The following is a 20784-nucleotide window of genomic DNA, read 5'->3' on the forward strand; positions in this document are numbered from 1 at the left end:
TATTTACTATAATTACTGTGTCTGCCTTTGTGTTTTTCCTTTTATCAAAAATATATTGACAACTCTGGAAAGTAGTACGTTACCAAAAAAATAAAGGAATACATACATTTAGTATCCAAACTGTCTGGTGCCGGTCAGCGGGAGGTTTTTCTGCCCACACAAATCCAATATCGAAGGAAATAACAAACAAGTACCATCGGCAATGCGGGTTGTGGTACAAACCTGGCAACCTCAACTGCAAATTCTCTACCTCCCCCTTCCGACGAACATCCGGGACACACAGACTGGAGTCACACAGTCTCAACAACTTGTAGACACTATTGCACCGGGTCCACTCTTTTATATTATGTATTTACCATGAAGGTCCACTTTTAATGTCCACAAATACATTTTACTGTTAGTGACAACGAGCACATCGGACGCTACAGTGTTTACCTGCCGCCGGAGGCGCACAAGCAGCCAGTGACTTGTTCTCTTCCGCCATCTAGTGCTTATACTTTAATATCGCAGGTAAGCTTAGTGATAATTGAAAATAGCCATATAGCCGTTCATTATAACAATACATTTAAACACAAATCGGTATTTCTAGCTCCATATAATCCCCCATGATAATATTAATGATAAGAATAATAGTAACAATAATAATAATATAATACATTTATGTAGCACCGTTCAAAACAGTTGTCATGAAGTGGTTTACAATATAACAACATAAAAACAAAGCATCAAAGACAACTAGTAAAATAACATAATGTCATTTGAACTAATTTTGCAAATAAAAGAATACAAAATGTAAAATCAAAGACATCTAATTTAATAATACAACGACATTTAATATTAATGGCGACATATTACATTTAGTTAAGGACACAATTTGTTATACTTGTCAAAGAGACAATTCATCCTGTTTAAGTAATTCAGTTGAACAGTTAAATGTCTGTTGCTGAAGAGCATTCGGCCCGAAAGACAGCAGTACGTTAATGACAGAGTGAAAGTATATTAAATTTACAAATATAGAAAGATAAATCATATTAAACTTACTTAATATCTTTAATATTAATAAAAAGTTTGTGACTGCAAAGCAGCCTCTTCACATTTTGCGGCTGTGTAAAGGCTCTATCGATGTTTCAGGGTGAATATCCATCAGAGGAGGGCTGCTGGGCTCCATTGTTCCTGAACAATAAGTCCCACATCATATCCCAGGCCAAGGACAAAAGAAGTTGCAGTTCAGCGTTTTGGCACACAGCACACTTTAATGTGGGGACAAGAGAGCACAAAGGGGGGTGTTCCTATTGTTATTACTTCTAGAATCTGTTCACACAGACAGACCGACAGACAGACACACCATTTTTTGTGAGTCTCTATGCTCAATCTTACAATAATGAGATATTCTATTTTAATTCATTGGTGCATGATTTCCCCACAATCCTAGGTCAGCAGGATTAGACATTCTTATCGGGACAATAAACTCTGATCTAAGACAAGGGATTGCACAATTTCTATTAATCAATTTATTCATTAGAAAATCTGGGGAAGAATCCACTCACATCCTCTACAAACGTATTTCTTCTGGTCCAAGGCTACTTGTTGCTTTCTGTCTTAACATGGACTGTAGAGGGAGCTATCAAACCACTTCTTTTTAAAAACCTTTGGTACAACAAAACTCCCCAAACTAATACTGTCTTAAATTACCTGACCACTCCCAAATAACAATAACTTGAAACAAGTAAAGTTCTCTTTATTCCAACTTTATCACGATGAAGAGATCTTATCTCATAGGTTATCTGAAGATTTCTCAAGTGAATATTTCCTCAACATTCTAACATATATGTGTGGTTCTATTGTCTGTTGGAAATAAAGGGAAGTTTGACTCTTAAGATAATAAAAGTAATAACTCTGAATAAAAATATACTTGATTAATCGTAAATTGATATGATTCCTGTTAAATTGTACCGGTAAAACTGAAGGCAAATAAATTAAAAAGCTTTTCACGATGCTGAGTAGAAGTTCTGTGTCTCGTGGTTTCTTATGGACATGAGTATAAACTATATTTCTTAGATAACTGTGACGTCATGTCAGAGTTGTGATTGTTTTGTTTTCTTCCGTAGGCGGATTAGGAGAATTTACGATGGAGGCGTTCGCCGATGATCGAGAAGGCTGCAAACCAATAAGAACGCAGGTTCAAACTACTGTGCACGCCCTCGCAGAATACCGACCAATGACAGGATATAGTGGGCGGTTGCCTGGGCGAGAGCCTGGTCAGGCGACAGATCTCAGACCAGCGGGGTGACGTCACACAGCCACACGCCGAACGCGGCGGCCAAACACGCAAACCGTTCCCAGGCCAGCGCCTCCACAGACCGCGTCATCTGCCCTGTGGCGGAGCCGAGGCGTAACATTTTGAAAGGTTGGAGTCCCGCACACATCGGGCTCACACCGCGGGGACCACTGTCAGCGCGTGAAGGGAGAAAATCACGCAACTTTAAAGTACAAGAATCTAACTTTTCCCTCTGGAAGGAGCCGTTGGAGTAAACACTGCAGGGGACCATTCAGCGGAGACCTCCCATGCAAAGTGAGTAGCAGCATGATGTGTTGAGCGGAGAACTTGTCTCTGGAACAATGAAAACAAAAAAGAAAAGGGCAGCACCAGTGAGAACCTGAAAACACCACTGTGCTTTAATGGAGGGTTAAAAGAGCTACAACCCAGTGACGGTCACCCGGCAGCGTGCTCAAGTTCAGGATATTCAGGATATTCAACTAACCCTCAGGGACATTAGCCGTTTCTTCTTCTTGTTCAAATAGTTTTTACCCAATATGAAAACTAACTCTCAAACTTTGCGCTCACACAACGTGACCAGTGTTTCTCAAGGTGTGCTTTCAGTTTCAATTAAATTCCACCTGACGTCATGTGTAGAGAGGCCTGTCTTCGTGGGAAAGTGATGTCGCTGTGTTGTTATTACAATGCTAAGCTGTTGTAGTAACGTTAGCAAGCGCACGTGAAGCTAAGGTGCTACCTGCAGGGACCGTATAGCTCCGTATACGTGTGTGTGTGTGTGTGTGTGAAAACTTGGACTACAGGTACCAAATCTCCTCGTGACACAAGCCCCCACACTTCCACAAAACACACACCCACACCCACACACACCCTCAGCGCAGAGAGGGCTTCCTCAAAACTCTCCAGGAAGTACGGTGTGCCAGTGCCGGTGTTTAGCCTGGTCCGGAGCACTTGGCCAGCCTCCATCACATCCCAGCCCCAGCCTCTTGGTATGCATACTTTGGACTTTGTAGATCATAATGGTACAGTGCACGGTGAGTTTTATTTTTGCCCCCCCCCCCCCCCCCCAAAAAAAAATTATTTCCAAAAAACGATCTTTCTACCATGATATCATTGAGGCATTGTCACATGGTGTAGTTCTTCTGCATCTGTTCTTCAAAAATCAAATTGCCTTCAAGGGTTAGTTCACCCAAAAAATGAAAATTCACTCATTATCTACTCACCCTATATGCCGATGGAGGGGGTGGGTGAAGTGTTTGAGTGCACAAAACACTTTTGGAGTTTCAGGGGTAAATAGCGTTGAAGCCAAATCCAATACAATTGAAGTAAAATGTGACCACTTCTTCGAACGTAAAAAAACAACAGAAAAAAACCCATTAAATGCCTCCATACTGCTCCTATGGTGACTTTCAAATTCGACTTGAAACGGCGTCATTTACACCGTGTTTTTAGCCAAAATGTCCACTGTTCTCCTCAGTCCGGTGCCACGTTCACGTTCAACACTGCACAAGCTCGAGCCTCTATGGTCTTGCCCAAGACATAAGCGATACTCACGAGTTCTCGCTGATGTCATCACGTGGATGACACCACAGGATGAGTATGGAGGCATTTTCTGTTTTTTTTCCTGTTTGAAGTCCCCCAGTAACTTCAATAGTATTGGATTTGGCTGCAACACTGTTTACCCCTGAAACTCCAAAAGTGTTTTGTGGACTCAAACACTTCACCCACCCAGTAGATAATAAGCGAATTTTCATTTTTGGGTGAACTATCCCTTTAACCCCCCCCTCAAAAGCCACACTATCATCTGCTTCTTTATGTGGTAAAGACTCAGAGAGACCCAAGATGTCAGTAGTAATTTCTTGAAGATGGGAATGCTATTATGTTTCATTCCACTGAGTCATTTATTCCTGGTGACAGTCTGCATACTTTTTGAATGCACACATGGCGATCATTTAGCTGAGGAGTGATGTGTGGGGCTCGAGGGAAAAAAGTTGTTTATTCCTTTACTTAAAGTTGAAGGAGCATCTTTACAGGCGACATTAACCAACCAAGACTCTTCAAAGTACCACTGCAATTCACTGTTGTGCAGAATATCAAGTTCAACATGTTTCATTGAATCCTTTTGTGCAATATTGCAAATATCTTCATCAGTTTGCTTAATGCAATAATGATGTTGTTGTTTTTTGATCCCCTCCTCAATACCATTATTGACTGAGAACAGGAGAGACTGTGAGAGGATGACCTTCTTTCCCTTGTATTTGAATGTCACAGGGAGGGAATCTCCAGAGAGCCCACATTTCTCTCTGTAAACTCTGAAACCTCAATGGTTTGTCTGCAGTTTTGGCCAGCTCCTTTGCTCTCGGTGGGAATAGCACAGTTCCTCTTTTAAATCTTGCCGAAAAAGAGGTGGGAGGCCTGTAGTCTGAATTCCAACGGGGTAGGGAGAGTCTCTCAGGAGACTTTGATTATAAGTGTTTTGGTCATGTAATCTCTGGTTTCTGTTTATGAGGTCAGCAGCTAGGCATCATGATAAGTCTGTGCCCTCTATTCCCAGTTTTTTCACTGGGAATAAGATAATATACAAGGTGATGATAGCTGCTACAGTTGGCCTCCTGGATATATTCCCAGCTGGACTGAAAATGGATGCCTGTTTCTTAATTTAATGCTCACAGTGCTGAAGTAGGATCGGACCATTTTATGTTAGGATTGATCCTGAAGATGTTCTCAGACGTCTCTGAGGACATCAGATGTCCACCATAATAACGTAGATTCCCGCTGCATCACACACCAACATATTGATCGACTAGATGGCTCCACTGTGATAATTTAGGAGCTAACGCTGAAAAAGCACTTAACATCAATATCTGACTGCGGTAGTTTCATTGCCAGCTATTTCTCTGTAAACATAGTCGGGAAACGGTCAACACTTCCAGAGGTAATACAGTAAATCTATAAAAACACCTTAAAATGACCCACCCAAAGGAACGCTCCAAGAGTGTTCAGGTGGATTCAACTCCACTTATCTATATTTTACATGTTCTTGAAATATAAAAAGTTACTTATCACTGACTGAAGCATTAGATCATTAAAAAAATATGATAAAAGGAGCAACGATTGAAAGAGGTGACTGAGGTGGTCACATTCTATCCAGCTAAGGATATTGTGCAGTTCAAAGCTGTGGACAACATGCGATTTAAAACAATATAGCACACGTAAGACACACTGTATATTGTCATTGTTTATAAAATTGAGTTTTAGATGATGCAAATGGATAGTTGGAGTCTGGATCTTCTGTGCAGTACATTTCAAAATTGGGAATAAAAGATCACATTTTGTGATTGTGTGCTAAAAAGATTGTGGTATGATTTCCTGGGAAGGTCGCCCACCACTGTGTCTCTGTAGGCAGCTGGGGTTAGGGTGGGGTCGGATGCAGCGGCTCAGACAAAGCACTGAGTATGAGGCTTTGCCCCTGGGTTGGTTGTCTGAACAGGTGTCTTGGAGCTGCAGCTCCGCATAACTCACATTCCCAGGGTTTTGTTGCTAGCGTGGAGGGTCACTCAGTAGGGGGAGGAAGGTGTGGGAACAAGAATGCTCCTGTGCCCAGGGTTCAACTCTGAAAATGAGTCTGAGGAACCTGCTTATGGAGACAAACACTCAACTCCATTGCAACTGCCTGACTTGAGTTGCCGAGATACCTGTCACCACGCCATTGTGCTGTCTGTGGCCGGGGACAAAGCTGAGAGTTGGTGTTCCAAACTGTTAGTCAGCAGCAGGGCTATTTTCCTGGAGCTCAAGGTTGGGTAGGATACAGTGGATTAAGACTCTTAATCCAAGCATTACTTTGGATCACTATCAACTATCTCAGAATCACAGGACAGTGCCTTATATGAGAAGAAACCTTGTCCACTACATTGCACCAAACCTCTCTTCTTGATTTTAATGCAAAGCAGCAAGGTTTTTCAGTGTGATGGTATGTCAACAAGTCAAGAAACATGCTAATAAAAGAATGCGGTCATTCTGGTACTGAAGTAAAGTAGAATAAGCAGATGCTAGAATGTAAATAGAGGTTGTCACATTGCTTTCGCTGCCTTGAGACTCAGTTTCATCAGTGTTGGCTTGTAATGAGTTCACTGCCTCTTCATTAAACGCAGAGTGGATCTGAGTCCAGGTCTCTGAGCGCTGCCAACTGACATGTTGAGGGGAACAGCCATTGCTAAACTTGGCAACATATGAAATATGAATACAAGCATGTTGTGGCAGTAACTTAATCCAGTTATACCATATGAAGATGGGATGATCAAAATATTTTCATACTGGGTATTGCGTTTTGGTCTGAGGTCAGAGGTTTCTCCATGATTGCACTTGCGCAAAGTGTTGCAGTATTATTTCTTTCTCAAATGGAATAGCTAAAACATGATGAAATTACTAAAGCAAGCTTCTATAAACTACAAGAACATATGTGTTGTCAGTAAAAAAGATAATTTGATTCAGTTTGTCTTGGTTTTTCACTGAGGAACCCATAGTTATGGTTGTGGTGAACTGAGCAGTATATATACACAGGGTAAAACATACATCTGCTCATCCAACCATCCTTATACACATGGACACATCTGTCTCTCCATTCATTCATCCTTTCATTCCATTCATTCATTCTCCAACTCACCAAAACACATATTTGTCTCTCATTTCATTCATCCATCTATTTGTCTGTGCTTCCGTCTTTCTACGCTTAATCACCATCTTACTCCGTTTTATCACTAATCTCTGTTGCAAGTCTGCAGTGGACCTATGAGCCTCCTTCTGCACTGCTGATCCCAGACAGAGGGATTAAAGCCATGTACTTTGCAGGGTCTCTGGCAGGGTAGCAGTTGATAAGCATCACCAGTACTGATGCTGCTGTGTTGTTTTGCCCCTGCCTGTGCCCTACTGAGGTGTAGGATTTCCCTTCGCACCACCTAACTTCCGCAGTGCTGCACTGGAATGAGCCCACCCAGCAGATGCCAGCCATCAGACACCAGTGCTGGCCACGTTGTATTCCAGCTTGTGTACATAAAACGCCGCCCTCATCGTGCAGGCATGCTGCTCTCTTGACACACTTATCGTTTGATGAAGAAAGCAGAGAGATAGAAAACAGCGGGTGTGGGAAAGCAGGTCGGACCCTGAACCCCCAGGAAGAAGGTTAAGCTACGATGTCTGAGCTCCTGTTTTAAGATGTTAGCTGTCAGGTTTGTGGTCTATTTGCGAAAAACAGTGGTTATCGTTTTCAGCTATATCTGATGCCTCACTCCATGTTTGCATTTAAAGCCATGGACTAACTGTATGTCTGTAACAACTATGTTTTTAACCACCACTCACCTGTCAGGGAAGGCTGTAGTCTTAGTTTGACAGTGGGATCTCTTGACTGATGTTAGGCTTATTTGTCATATGTTTTATTAATGAGGGTTTTCCATGCATGGCCCCCTGCCTAGCATTACAATGCCTATTCCCCTTATGGCAGCTCTGTGAATAATTCAACACACTGCGAGCAAACAGAACCGAAATAGATGGAAAGCGTGTTTGTGGTTCAATTCAGCAAATCACAGCCACTGTGGATAATTTGTGTCATTAGTATGTATGCTACTACAGTGTGCTCATGGTGATGGAAAGTTGACTGAAGAAGTTAAAAAAGTCAAAAGTCAAATGGTGTAGATTTGAACATAAGCCACTGACCAAAATACCACTTGCCATCTTTGCCACATGATCCCACAGCCTTGAGGAGCTATGTCATCTCTCAGTGATGAGTATCGGCTGCTGTATTATTGGACCATGAGGCTGCAGTATTTCCTGCATTCCTTCCGCATGCATTGATCACAAAAGAGTACTACGGCATTAACTTAAACATCTTGCATAATATATAGACTGTCATCCATCTATGGCTAATAAGGACACACTTATGTTGTAGCACACACATTACGGGCTGATGTCGCTACCATCTGCTGCTTGTTGCTGGGAGAGTTGTTGCTGTATCAAATAACAGAGGGGAACTCAACTTTGTGTCGCAAACAGTGTAAGTTTTAGAAGTGTAATGGTGAGAGGATTGAGATGTTAAGGTCACATGAAACGTATGTTCCTCTTTCAGGAGAGAAATTTGTTCTTTTCTTTGATCAAAATAAGCTCCCTTCTCCCTTCTTCTGTCGACTGTTAGAGATCACTCCAGGTAAAGTATCCGGCTTTCACCACATGACACCTCATGGCTTCCTAGCTGCAGTATCATTTGAGATCATACACAATAAAGAAAAGTGTAGATGGTGAAGTGTTGCTTACCACTTTGCTTTTTAATCTCCTTGTAAATCTAATATATACACACACTCACTCCATGAATGGCTGCATATATTTAAATCCTGCTTCATTTCCTGGTGCCACTCAAGATATATGTAACCTTGCTGTAGTAAGGCATTGGTTTGTAGGGTTGGGTAACTATGTATAAAAAAAAAATTGTCCATACTTTTAAAATGTTACCTGCACCTAAATGGTGCCAGAAAAAATACCCTTTTGTTCAAAAAATTGCATGATCGACAATAACAACAGTTTTAGTTGAAATTTAACATATTAACTCTTAACAGTTTAAAACCTAACCCAACTACAATAATTTAACCCTAAGTAACAGTTTCAGTGCCTGATACAGCAAAATACTTCAGCTCCAAACTCGCCATCAATCGTCTCCCCACCGCCAGGGCCAGCTGTTGCGCTTGGCACATGGTCATGCAAGCAGTCAAACACGGTGCATCCACCTGGTTTCAAATGTATCCTGTGTGCTGCCAGGTGCTTCATTATGTTTGTGGCGTTCCTCCATCACACTTAATTGTTTTCAAACCTTTGCTGCACGTCCCGGTGTCGGAATCCTTTCGTGTGATATGCAGCCACACTTCCGATCGTTTAGCTCTAGGCATTTTGTTGTCATGTCAGCTAGAGTTTTAGGTAACCACAAGCTAGCTGTATAGGCTGCCAGAGCCATTTCAGAGTCTGTTTGCCACCGGAGTTAAGTGTAATGTTTATGTAAATGTTGCCTGTAAGCAGGGCAACTATTTTAGTATATAGCTCAGGCAGCAAAATGAGGCACCAAAACCTGTGTTGTGATTCGTTCCAGAAGGTCCTGAAACTGGTGCTTGATTGGCACCGGATTTTGGTACACAACACTATTGATTTGATGACTCGCAGGAAACAGGAGGAAGAAATAGGGATGCCTGTTCAATTTGGTTTGCAGGGTTGTTTGTCACGGTGGGTGGGGTCTTGTAGAGGCCTTGAGCCCAACAGAATGGATCTGATTAGCCCAAGAGGTTTTTCTCTAGCTGTCTGTTTCTTGTCAGTTGTCAAAGGCACCCTCCAGACAGAAACACTGGCTTTCACCGGCTAAATCCCCACCTTTGTGAGAGGGCCGTCTCAAATAATGTCAGCTGTAGCTCTGTACACTTGTTACTGTGTTTCCTGATGCCTCCTTCTGGCTGCAGGGCCCCCACCACCCCTCCCAAGGCTGAATTTTAATTTGCCTGTTCTTCTCTGCCCCTTTTTGCCTTTCGACTACACCCAACAACACGTAAATGAATGGCAAAAGGAGGTCTGTGTATATGTGCGTGTGAATGCTCACTTTTGTCTCTGAACTTGAAAAAGTGTTCAAGCCTCTGTGTGTATGTTTGTGTATGTGTGTATCAGACAGGCATCCATTCATCTTCAGAACAGTATAGACCCAGTCTTGGCCTATTCCCTTGTTGCTCATTGAGTGCAATTAGAGCAATTTGACTGTGGAAACCCCTTCACAACAGCCTATTAGAACCATTCATCATGCCATCTTCACTCTTTGATGGCATGGCCTATGTGATTGAAACTAGTCAGTCAGGATGATAGTAGACAAGGAGATAGGAACGTGAGGTGTCTAAACAAATGAGAGACTATGTGCTGTTCTCTGTTCCCTGTAAATCAATGTACTTTTGTTGGACACCGCCCATTATCCTGCTCATATTAGCCATTTCTTACAGTACATTGTTCACTAACTGGGGGGTTTAATGTCTCTAGTTGTAACCCTAGGCCTATTAGAGTAATTAGGTCTTATCAGATCTGGTGGAAAGAATAAGCATTTCTGTGGCATAGAGAGCTTAACCCATGCATCTTAAGAAAACATAGCACATGCACTGAACACTAATTCAACAGCAACAAACTGGCCAGGAATTGAAATTCCAGTATAAAACAATATAACCAAGTCCAATGAGAACACAATGCAAGCATTATCAGCTAACTTGACCATGGTACCATGTGTTTACCCATTGGTTTTCAATGACTGTCAGGGGATGCAAATGAAATCAATAATTATTTCTGTTATAAATTGTTGTTTTTTGCATCTTAAATTAACTGCCACTTTGAATTGTCCCCCTTTTTTTGTTTAGTTGAACTAATCTGTTATTTAGCATGATTTTTCTGGAGGTGCTTGATTAAGTTAGTTGTGCTATACTTTTCAGTGCTACTGCCAACCCTCGAAACATTGGAACTGATTGATTGATTGATTGGATTTGCAGATACTGCAAGTAGCCACAGAATTAATTGGCATAGCAAGCGTGAAATACCTCCAATTGCATCTGTGCTTCTTTACTGACTTCCTATTAAATGTGTGTGTGTGTGTGTGTGTATATCATATAATCATAACACCCTTTGATCAAGGGTGAGATATATTGCTAATAAATTTAGAGTAAATCTTAAATTAGAGTATACTCTAATAAAAAAAACGTCTTTTGGGATTTACTTAAAAAGGTTATGTCAAGTGGTTCCACACAACTGTGTTATGTAACTGCTAAGGTACATTATTTTGTGATATAGACTCAATGAAATCAAATACATTAAACACAAGGGAATTGAGTATATAAAATTTAACTAGATTAGTTAATTTTCATGGATTATTCTTACATTGAACCTACTTAATACTGTTATGTTCAACTAATTAAAGTTAAGTAGATAAAAAGTTTTGTGGAACCACACTTGACATGACATTCTTAAGTAAATTCACACTTAATACAACATTCTTAAGTAGATATAAAGTAACTGAGTTGAATTTGGCCTCCTGAAATGCCTGGCTCTGTTAAATAGAAAAATAATGTTAATAAAGGAATCTCACACACACACTGTCTTTACAACAAAACTGCATTTATTTTGCAGCAAATGGCAGTTTGGGAACAGCTAACTGTAATTGCAAGCTACTTGACAAACCTCAATTCTCTCATAGGGCCAGTGGACAATACCATTGTCCATAATAGCTGACAGTCATCTAGATGTTGAGCCCAGCAGTGGCACTGCATCACACAAGTAAGGCCACATAATTCATGAGTGAGCAAATACTTTGCAGACATTTTGAGTCGTCAAAGTAGGAAAAGCAGGGATGTCATTAACAAAAACAATGGCACTGTTCTATTCAAATGTTGTAAAGATCCTTGAGGCTGTGCAAATAGGTCAGTACACAAAACAACAGGCCCCAGACAGTGAAACAGCTAAATGGAATTCAGCTAACTGCTTAACTGCATTTCCATTGGTGCGTTTCCTACTGTGACTGCAGTAGATGTTGTTGTTAAAATGGTAATTATACACAAGAAGAAACGTTGTGTTTCGTGTGTTCATTACTCTTTAATGTGTCCGCTGTTGTGTGTCACTGTTTGTTTTATGGACATGTTTCTTGAGTTGTTGCCTGCTTGTATCTTCTGTATTTGCAGTGATTTGTTTCATCTCTGTGTCCTACTGTGTCAAATTGGTGAAGTTGTGACCATACCCAAACTGCAAAAACTACCCAAACACATTTCCTTCAGTAACCATGTAGTCATCTTGTAGCCAAGTGCCAGTTTTGCCACATTAGTAGTAAAGTGTTCAAAAGCTGTCTTTAAAGGTTCAGTGTGTAGATTTTAGTGACATCTAGTGGTGAAGTTGCATGTTGCAGCTGAATACCCATCACCTCACCCTCCCCTTCCAAACACGAAAGAGAAACTGTGGTAGCCCTAGTCCTCATAAAAACTCAAAAGGGTTTTAGTTTGTACAGTTTGGACTACTGTAAAAGAGAGCACCTGCTCCCCATGTAAATATAAAGTATTTCAATATAAATTGCCCATTCTAGGGTAAATAAAACAACAATACATACAATTTAGATGATCACACACTATAGTGAAAACATCACCAGTATTATTTTATATTCAATTTCTGCCAATAAAGACCTTTAAGTGGCATAGATAATACAAAACCTGCACGAGTAGCTGCCATAATTTACATCTAAAACTGCCCCAGATGTAATTTGGTATTTGCCCTTTACTTAAGATTTAAACAGCTGGAATCACTCTCTGCTGCCTGTCATATGGTGCCATAGTATCAAAGGGCAGGCTTCTCTGCTAACTTAGCTCTTAGCTCACCACTAATTGCTAAGTGACCCCCTAGACAGGCCTTGGAGCGGAGGTTCTTGGCTCTGGTGAAATTAAAGTGTGATATATATATAGTTTGCTTTGGATTGGCGGGCTTTGATAACAGAAAACATGTGGTGTTGGTGCAGCAGTGTGTGTAGGAGTAGTTTACTTTGTCCACAATGGTGGAGTCGGTGCCATCTTGTAGTTTGTCGAGTCAGTTTGGATTTGAATAGACTTTGAATAGATGGCAGGGTGGAGCTGGGGTTTGGTTTCTAGGTTTACTGGGTCAAAGAGTTTGTTTATGGTGCAAAGGACATTTAACAAGTAGAACAGAAAAAACTCAATAGACAATACAGAATATATAACGTACAATTATACATCATATAGGGACTTAAACCATATTTATTGAGTAAATAAAACTTGCAATAAAAAAAGGGAGTAAGAACGAGTCCATTTTAGGATCCTTAACACCAATAGCTGATATTTAATGGATTTAATTCTGTTCAATACTTAAGCAAAAGTTAGAGAAGTTTTTCTCCAATAATACTACAAACAAGGGGAGCTCAATCCAGATTTGGGAATATTTTATCAAGCTTTTATCAAGAGATTATAACCTCCATTATAATCTATGCAAGACCCTAAAATTAGCCAGACTGTACTTCCTCATGACATTTTAAGTTTCAGGTGTTGCATAATATCTGCACATGTTGGTTTGGTGCTCAAGGATATAGTTTTGTACTTTTTAGCAACCCAATAGGTAAGACAGTCAATAAACGCATCCACAAAATGTTTAATTATTTTCTAGTCATCAGATAGACTATAGTTAAACTATGGCACAGAATAATGTTTTGCTTTAATGGAGCTGGCTTTCTGTCGGATTGACATGTTGCTGAATAAATACAGCGCCTGCTATATACTGACTTGTCTTAATTTCTAAAGTGTCAAATAAAAATTGAGTTTTCTGAAGTATGGCAATACAATTTTCAACATGAATTATAAGAAACAGGCTATTTATCTTTTAGTTGTCTCTTTTAAGAGATCTAATGTGATGTAGGACGTGATATTTACCAAGATCCTTCCAGCTTTGTATGTAAGTTCTCTTCCAAACCCACTCTCTCACAATTGGACATTATTATATCTCTAGAGTTTTTTTCTATCCACCCAGTTTCCTCTCTTACTTCCGGGGTCGTCGGCACCAGATCAAGACAAAGCAGCTCTTTCTCTGTCTGTTTCGGCCCTTCAGCGGCTGGATGCTAATCTGACTGACCATCAGCAGCTTCTGTCGTGCTCAGGGAAAGACAGATACAGAAAGGCTGCGATAGATAGCGAAGGAGGGGTAGGAGCAGAGGGGTGCGGTGGCATGGAGGGTGATGACTGGACCATTTGGCATCCGGTGAACAGAGACGTATTGTGTGCCAGTGACACACACTGCTTCTTTACAGGAGGAAACTGGTGTTAAAGCTCCAAATGTTGATCTGCCAGGGAGACATTTCCCAACCACACACCTGACAACAAAACAATCTGAATTCACATCTTCAGGTATATGATATTAACAAATGTACAATATTTAAAGGGTCAGTTTCCATTTTAACGTGCTTGGAGATTTGTTTGAGGGACTGAAGTAGAATATCAGGCTTCATGTATAATCTGCAGAGATAAACCTTTGGCCGTTGATCTGACAGGAAACTGCCGTGGAAAAAGTCTCATGTAAAGTATCATCATTAGTCAGTGTCATAGGATAATGCTGTGAGCAGGCTTAATATAGAACCACCAGTCACAAGGGCAGAAAAGGTTAAAGATTCAAGCTTCGTGTGAGGAAGAAACGGTCCTTACTTTTAAAAGATAATCTAATTTGGCCAGTACACTGTCGTCCTGTTGTGCTATCTTGAGACATTGACTTGCAAACATTAATTTGAAATTTAATCTGAAAATGAGTAGATTGCATTTTGAAATTGAGCTCTTATGACATCTTTGCTGTACGTGACCTGCAAAGACCTAGTCTACTACTCCCCTCAAGAGGAGAAGAATAGTGTTCATATTAATCTTTAAGGAACGGATCAGTAGATTGTGACACGTACAGGAGGCTGTGACCAGCTTATGTCTCATCTTCAAAGCACTGGTGACAGAGCTGCTTGTGTTGCAGAAAGGATTAGAGCTTATTTAGGATGAACAGATGCAGACTTTACCATACCTAATTGTGAGGCATTGTTGTTGGTAGAAAACCTGTAATTGTTGTAAAATTGTGTCTATAATACAAAAACAGGTGCTGATATAACAGTTCTGCTGTCTGTGTCTGTCGAAATTTGTTCTGAAATCCAGGTGTAAAAACTTCACCCTAAAAGGTAGCTTCCTAGTATTACATTACATGTCATTTAGCTGATGCTCCTATCCAAAGCGACTTCCAATTAGTGCCTTCAACATCGATAAGGGGCCATTCAGGGTTCAACATCTTGCCCAAGGAAACTTTAAAAATGACCAGACCTATGTTTAGGCCTATATATATATTTTGTTGACTTGTGCAGTGTTCAAACCCAGAGAAATCCATTATTTTATTCAAGGCAATGGGAAAAAGCTCTGATTATTTCATAGACAATGACATAGTTGGTGTTCTTCCATATGTTTGAAAGCATACCTCATTTTGCGTAATCACCTGAAGGCGTCGGATGTCAAGCAAAGAGGTCAGTTAGCTTTTTTAGGCTTGTGTTTCAAACAAGTTTATTGTTTGAGCCGTACTAAGCAATGGGTCTCAACTGTCATGACCCTACTCAGCACAAACTGTATTCCAAACAAACACTATACAGGCTGATTTTGCTGAGTAGCACAACTTTAGCGAGAGGGAGGAACTGATAAAGAGTGAGCTCAGCTCTTGAAGTGTTTGGAATAAAAATATACAAAATCCCGGGTAAAGTGTTAAGTGCTGCTGACATAGCATTTGTAACCTGATAAGATTAATCTTCTGTATGTCCGTTTGTGTCACAAGTTTATTTTAACGTTGAAAAGCTTTGAGACAAGACTGGCACAAAAAGCTGTAACCTGGTCAGTTTGCAGTGAGTCACATCAGCTATGTCTCATATTCAGAGCAGCTGCTTGCATTGCAGAAATGATGAGATCCTACACTGGATGGACGGATGTGGACTGAGACGATGAGAGGAAAGGCCACTGGGTTGATGTGAGGTCTTATCACTTCCTTCATTCCCTTGTATCATTATGTCAATGACCAGTCCAGTTTTGCCTTACAGTCTGGAGTCAGCTGTATGCAATGAATAAGTAACCAGCACTGAAATGGTTTCTTTGTTATTCAGTCTTGTTTGTTCATCCTTCTCTACTAGATGTTTCACACTGTGGGCTTGTTTGAGAGCCCAGATTAGACAAATAAGCGCTGTAGGGAAGATTTAATGTCTCTAAATTATTTGGATTCCATTATAACATTTGTGTTCCTGCAAAGACACATGTATGCATTTTGATGATACTGTGGAGCATCTTTATCTTGTCATGTGCTACAAAGTGTTGCTTTGTGCAAGAATTGTCTGTTAATAGCAGCAGTTTTTCTTGGTAGGGAATAAGAAACTCTGAAGAGGTTCCCTTTAAAATTATACATTGAACTGGTTGGACATATTTGCAGACTTAAAGGGCTAGTTCAGAGAAAAATTAAAATGCACTCATTATCTACTCACTGCTATGCAGATGGAGGAGTGGGTGAAGTGTTTGAGTCCACAAAACACTTCTGGAGTCTCAGGGGTAAACAGCGTTGCAGCCGAATACAATACGATTGAAACCACACTAGCAGTATGGAGGCATGTTTTGTTTTTTTTCTGTTGTTTTATTACGTCTAAAGAAGAGGTCGCCTTGGATGAAACACTGTTTACCCCTGAGACTCCTAAAGTGTTTTGTGGACTCAAACACTTCACCCACCCCTCCATTGGGATAGTGATGAGTAGATAATGAGTGAATATTCATTTTTGTCTGATACCACAACACTGAATATTTAAGATGTCTCAAAAATCTCTGTTCAAGGCTGCAACAGGGTGAAAGGCTGCAAGACAAACTCTTGCCATTTCTCTTTGTGTGTTGTGCACACTGAGTTATATTTGCACATCATGTCTGCTAAAGGTCATCATGCTCTTCTCTGTCAGTCACATAGTACACACTTGGGAAATTCTCGGTCTGACCTTAGAATACAAAAAGGAATTTTCCCTTTAGGTGTCAAAAAGAAATTAACTCCACGTTGGAGACATTGATTTGCATTTTCTTTACCTTTGAGAGTCTTGCGTCTCATATTGGTTTAACACAAATTGTTCGTCTATGTCAGTCAGTGAAGCTCAAGGCCCGTAAAATTCTTGAGTATGACTGTGTGATTTGAAATTGCAAAGTGCAGACAGGGATGAGTTTTTGTGTAATGACACATCACAACACTTCACTGTGGGCACTGAAAAATATTTGTTTGTACTGCATTTGTTTGTCTATCCATCACAGTCTTATTTTAACCATACACTGTATATAAAATTTGATAAAAATCAAAAGTGAAGCCTAAGTGCTGGCTGCAGTATAGTCATAAATCCTGCCTCCACCATGTTAGCAGATGGTGCATGGATGAAACTAAAAAGATCTAAGTACACTTCAAATACATTTTTTTATAGATTCTGTTCTCATCACACTGATGTATGTTCATGTGTTTATGTTTCTGATGAGTTTGGTTTTACTTACTTATTTGATTGACAGCTGAGACTGACTTAATTACCGCAGCTCCATCCCTCGATCACTACTGTTTAGACTCGTGCTCCAAATGCTCAAGATGGCAGCGTTCGTATTTTGGCTTCATTTCTGGATAGTGGAAGGAAGTGGAGACATGTCATCCATCTTTATATACAGTTTATGGTTTTAACAAGTGTGGGCTCTTTGTTCACAGTTGACGTTTTACAATGTGCTCGCTGCTTGGGCAACATTACGCAGCATTACCTCAGTTACTCTGGATGATAGATGCCAGATACTCCTCCACTGCTCATTAAGAGTTATCTGGGGTTTCTCAGTAAAAGGATGAGGGTATTTCCAAGAATACACTATCTAGAAACATTTAAGAAGTATCAGTATGTTGAAGTAATGGCTACTCCCTAGTTTCGCTGGGAAATCTGGGACATGTAGATTGCTATTGTGTTTCTGCAGTGCCTTGAGTTTACTCTCAATTCCTAAAGTTCTCACAGGGTAGTAAACTTAATCCAGGTCTTGTTCCCTCTTGTGTTGCTGAGGTGACATCAGTCCCAGTCGGAAGCTGTTTTAGTTGTTTGTTTATCATCTGCAGAGTTTGTGAATGAGGTGGTTTCTTCCTGATTTGTGAAAAGTCACTAGTTTACCATTTGAGCCTATAAGTGGTTTCAGTATTTAAAAGAAAAACCTGAACCAAATTAGGTTGAGACAGCAAAGTTTCACATTTATTTTGCTGATATTGGCAAAACACAGCAAAAAAAGAAGACGTTTGATTAAAGATTATTGAATTTTCACATGAATTCTATTGTTCACCTATATACCTTGCAACCTAACCAGTTAAAGGACTTGAAAAACCCCCCTTTGGTTTTATTTTAAGGAGACTTTTATTTTTTTAATCCCAGGCTTTACAATCTGCCTCCCCATGTCTCCACTTTCACTTACAAAGCGGCAGGGAGATGAGATGCAGGCTGTGGTGGAAAGTGATACCATTCTGCTTGAGTGGAGGAGGAAGCGCTGGCTGTACGTCACTGTGTGTGTGTGTGTGTGTGTGTGTGTGTGTGTGTGTGTGTGTGTGTGTGTGTGTGTGTGTGTGTTAGGAATGTGGAGGAGAGAGCGCTTCAGAATGTGGGACATGGAAAGAATATGGAAAGGTGTGTGTGGAAGTCTTCTGTGTGCATTATGATTATCAGGCTGCTGACAGGTGCTGCTTAGCGACTTTGGAAAAGGTCGGTGTAGACAATGGGGATAATTATTAGCCCAACAAAATGCCTTTTAGCCCACAACACACTAACATGTGATGCATGTGACAGAGGAGGGCACACACAACTGAAAAGAACTGGAGGCAATCACCTCAATTACAGGAACAGTGAATAGAATGTCTGAATCTTTAATTCAAGAAGAACCACACATTTGATCCACTGTGGTGCAAAGTGCCCCGGTGACCCTTTTCATTGCATTGTTACACTTCAGTCACTTAAAGACTTATGGTATTTAAATGAGGTGAGTCACATTCAGAGTTTGGGGCACCACTCTGGATACTCAATTGAGGCATTGTTGTTCATGCCCCCTCCCCACTTTGCTCCTACTCTCCTCCTCCTGGCAGCCCATGCAAATTGACTTGGGGTACCGGGAAATGGGGTTGCACACCCTTGTTTTCAGTTATCACTCTAATATGTCCTCGTAGCGCATAGCGTGGTGGAGGAATGTGTTAATTGGTGGAAGTGACTGGGAGATAAAATAGCAGGTCTTTTGTTGCTGGACCCTCCTCTTCTTTTTCCATTCCCTGCCTCAAGCGAATCCAACACAAAGTCGTTGAGCTACTTTACTGTACATCAACCGCCACTGATCTCTCTGTTAAAACCTGTTTGTCCTTTCCCCTGAACTCCACTGTGTTTAACTGCTAATTGCATGCAATAACTCGCCCGCTGTTGGTTTTGTTCCCATTCTGAAGAGTGTTAAATTACCAGGAGGAAATGATTCAATGCAAACACAGGAAGTAAAGACTGAAGATGAAACACGCAGCAATGCTTTGCTTTAATCTTGGCCTCTCGGTGGTCCAGAGTGAAAGTAATTGTGACTAAACTGGCACCCTCTTTTTAGATCCTCTTTCTGCTCGAGGATTTATCATTTATTTGGATTCTCTTCTGCAATGCTGCCAAAATCACGGAACAAAGAAGCAAATAGTGGCAAATAGTCAGTAGTTCTTCATTTCAAGTAATGACCAGACTTGATTTTCACCTTTAATTTACCATGTTACCATTTGCTTCGATCACAGCCAATTCCATTGTTTGTGGCCATTGTAACCTTTTGAACACAGACATGTTTTTACAGGTCATGAACTATGTTGCGGTGCTTCCAAAAGTTAATGAATTGATTTCATTAAACACACCTAACCTGAAAAAACACACACACATATTGTTGTAATGTAACATCAACCCTGCTTCCGGTCAGATCTTTAGTGCTTGAATGTCTGGACCAAGGTTTGAACCAAAGTATAATTGTAACAATTTGATCTGGTTAGTTTTGGTTTTACTTTATAATTACGGGAGCACACTAAAAGCTTCAATATGACCAACGTACATCCTGTCGCCATTGCCTATCTGGGCTGCTTCTACCTATACTTGACATTGATTGGTTTATAGATGACTGTGTGTCTGAAATCCGTGTGTTGTCAATTTGGCAAGTAGCAGGCTTTCCGTTTCGATGAAGAAAAATAAATGAAGTAGTTAGTTAATTTCATTGTCACTGTAATATCATTATGGTATTACTACCAACATCAACAACTTCAGGTGCAGCACTCGATACGAGTTCAAATGAGCCATATGAACATGCTTGTCGATCAAACATCACTGCAAAGCCACAAGCAGCCACAGCAAATGACAGAAAATATTTTTTTGTTGCTATTGTATCCTGCTGCACAGAGACCTGTTTTTACAGGCCATTACCTGAACTATGTTACTGCTGTGCTTCCAAAAGATTTTTATCTTGTACACATAACCTGCACAAACATACTGTTGTAATGCAACACCAACCATGCTTCCTGCCTCTAGTCAGATCTTGGGTCTAAAGCCGTTTTCAGACATGACCTCCGGAAGAACTCTGGAGAATTTGGTCTGGACTTTCTCCAGAGGTTTCCTTTTACACATGAACAACGCAGCGGGAGATTCTCCGCTCAGATGCATTAACAACAACACAAATCCTCCAGAGGATTCAGATGTGGGGCAGTACAGCAGACAGAAGAAAAGTGTAACATACTAATTCTGTTTTTGTTTACACATGTCACCTATAACTCTCTACATGTCTTCTACCTGTATGTGACCGCTTTTTCTTTTGGTGTCTGTTATCAGCTCCCTCCCTCCCTTCCAACTCCCTAGCAGGGAATCCAGAGGAGGATCTCCTGCTGTG

At 40.6% G+C, this 20784-nt stretch overlaps 1 protein-coding gene across 4 annotated transcripts in view; it reads left to right on the forward strand.

Annotated features, from left to right (window-relative positions):
* The first annotated feature begins 2315 nt into the window (after positions 1-2315).
* The window catches only part of mpp7a (membrane protein, palmitoylated 7a (MAGUK p55 subfamily member 7)), a 150429-nt gene continuing 131960 nt past the window's right edge, over positions 2316-20784 (forward strand). For all 4 annotated transcript variants that reach the window (XM_034571932.1, XM_034571933.1, XM_034571934.1 and 1 more), the window contains exon 1: positions 2316-2572. The gene's annotated coding sequence lies outside the window, so the exon portion shown is untranslated. The remainder of the gene's footprint in view (positions 2573-20784) is intronic.

Source organism: Hippoglossus hippoglossus, chromosome 20 (genome assembly GCF_009819705.1).
Source record: "Hippoglossus hippoglossus isolate fHipHip1 chromosome 20, fHipHip1.pri, whole genome shotgun sequence".
Lineage (NCBI taxonomy): Eukaryota > Metazoa > Chordata > Actinopteri > Pleuronectiformes > Pleuronectidae > Hippoglossus > Hippoglossus hippoglossus.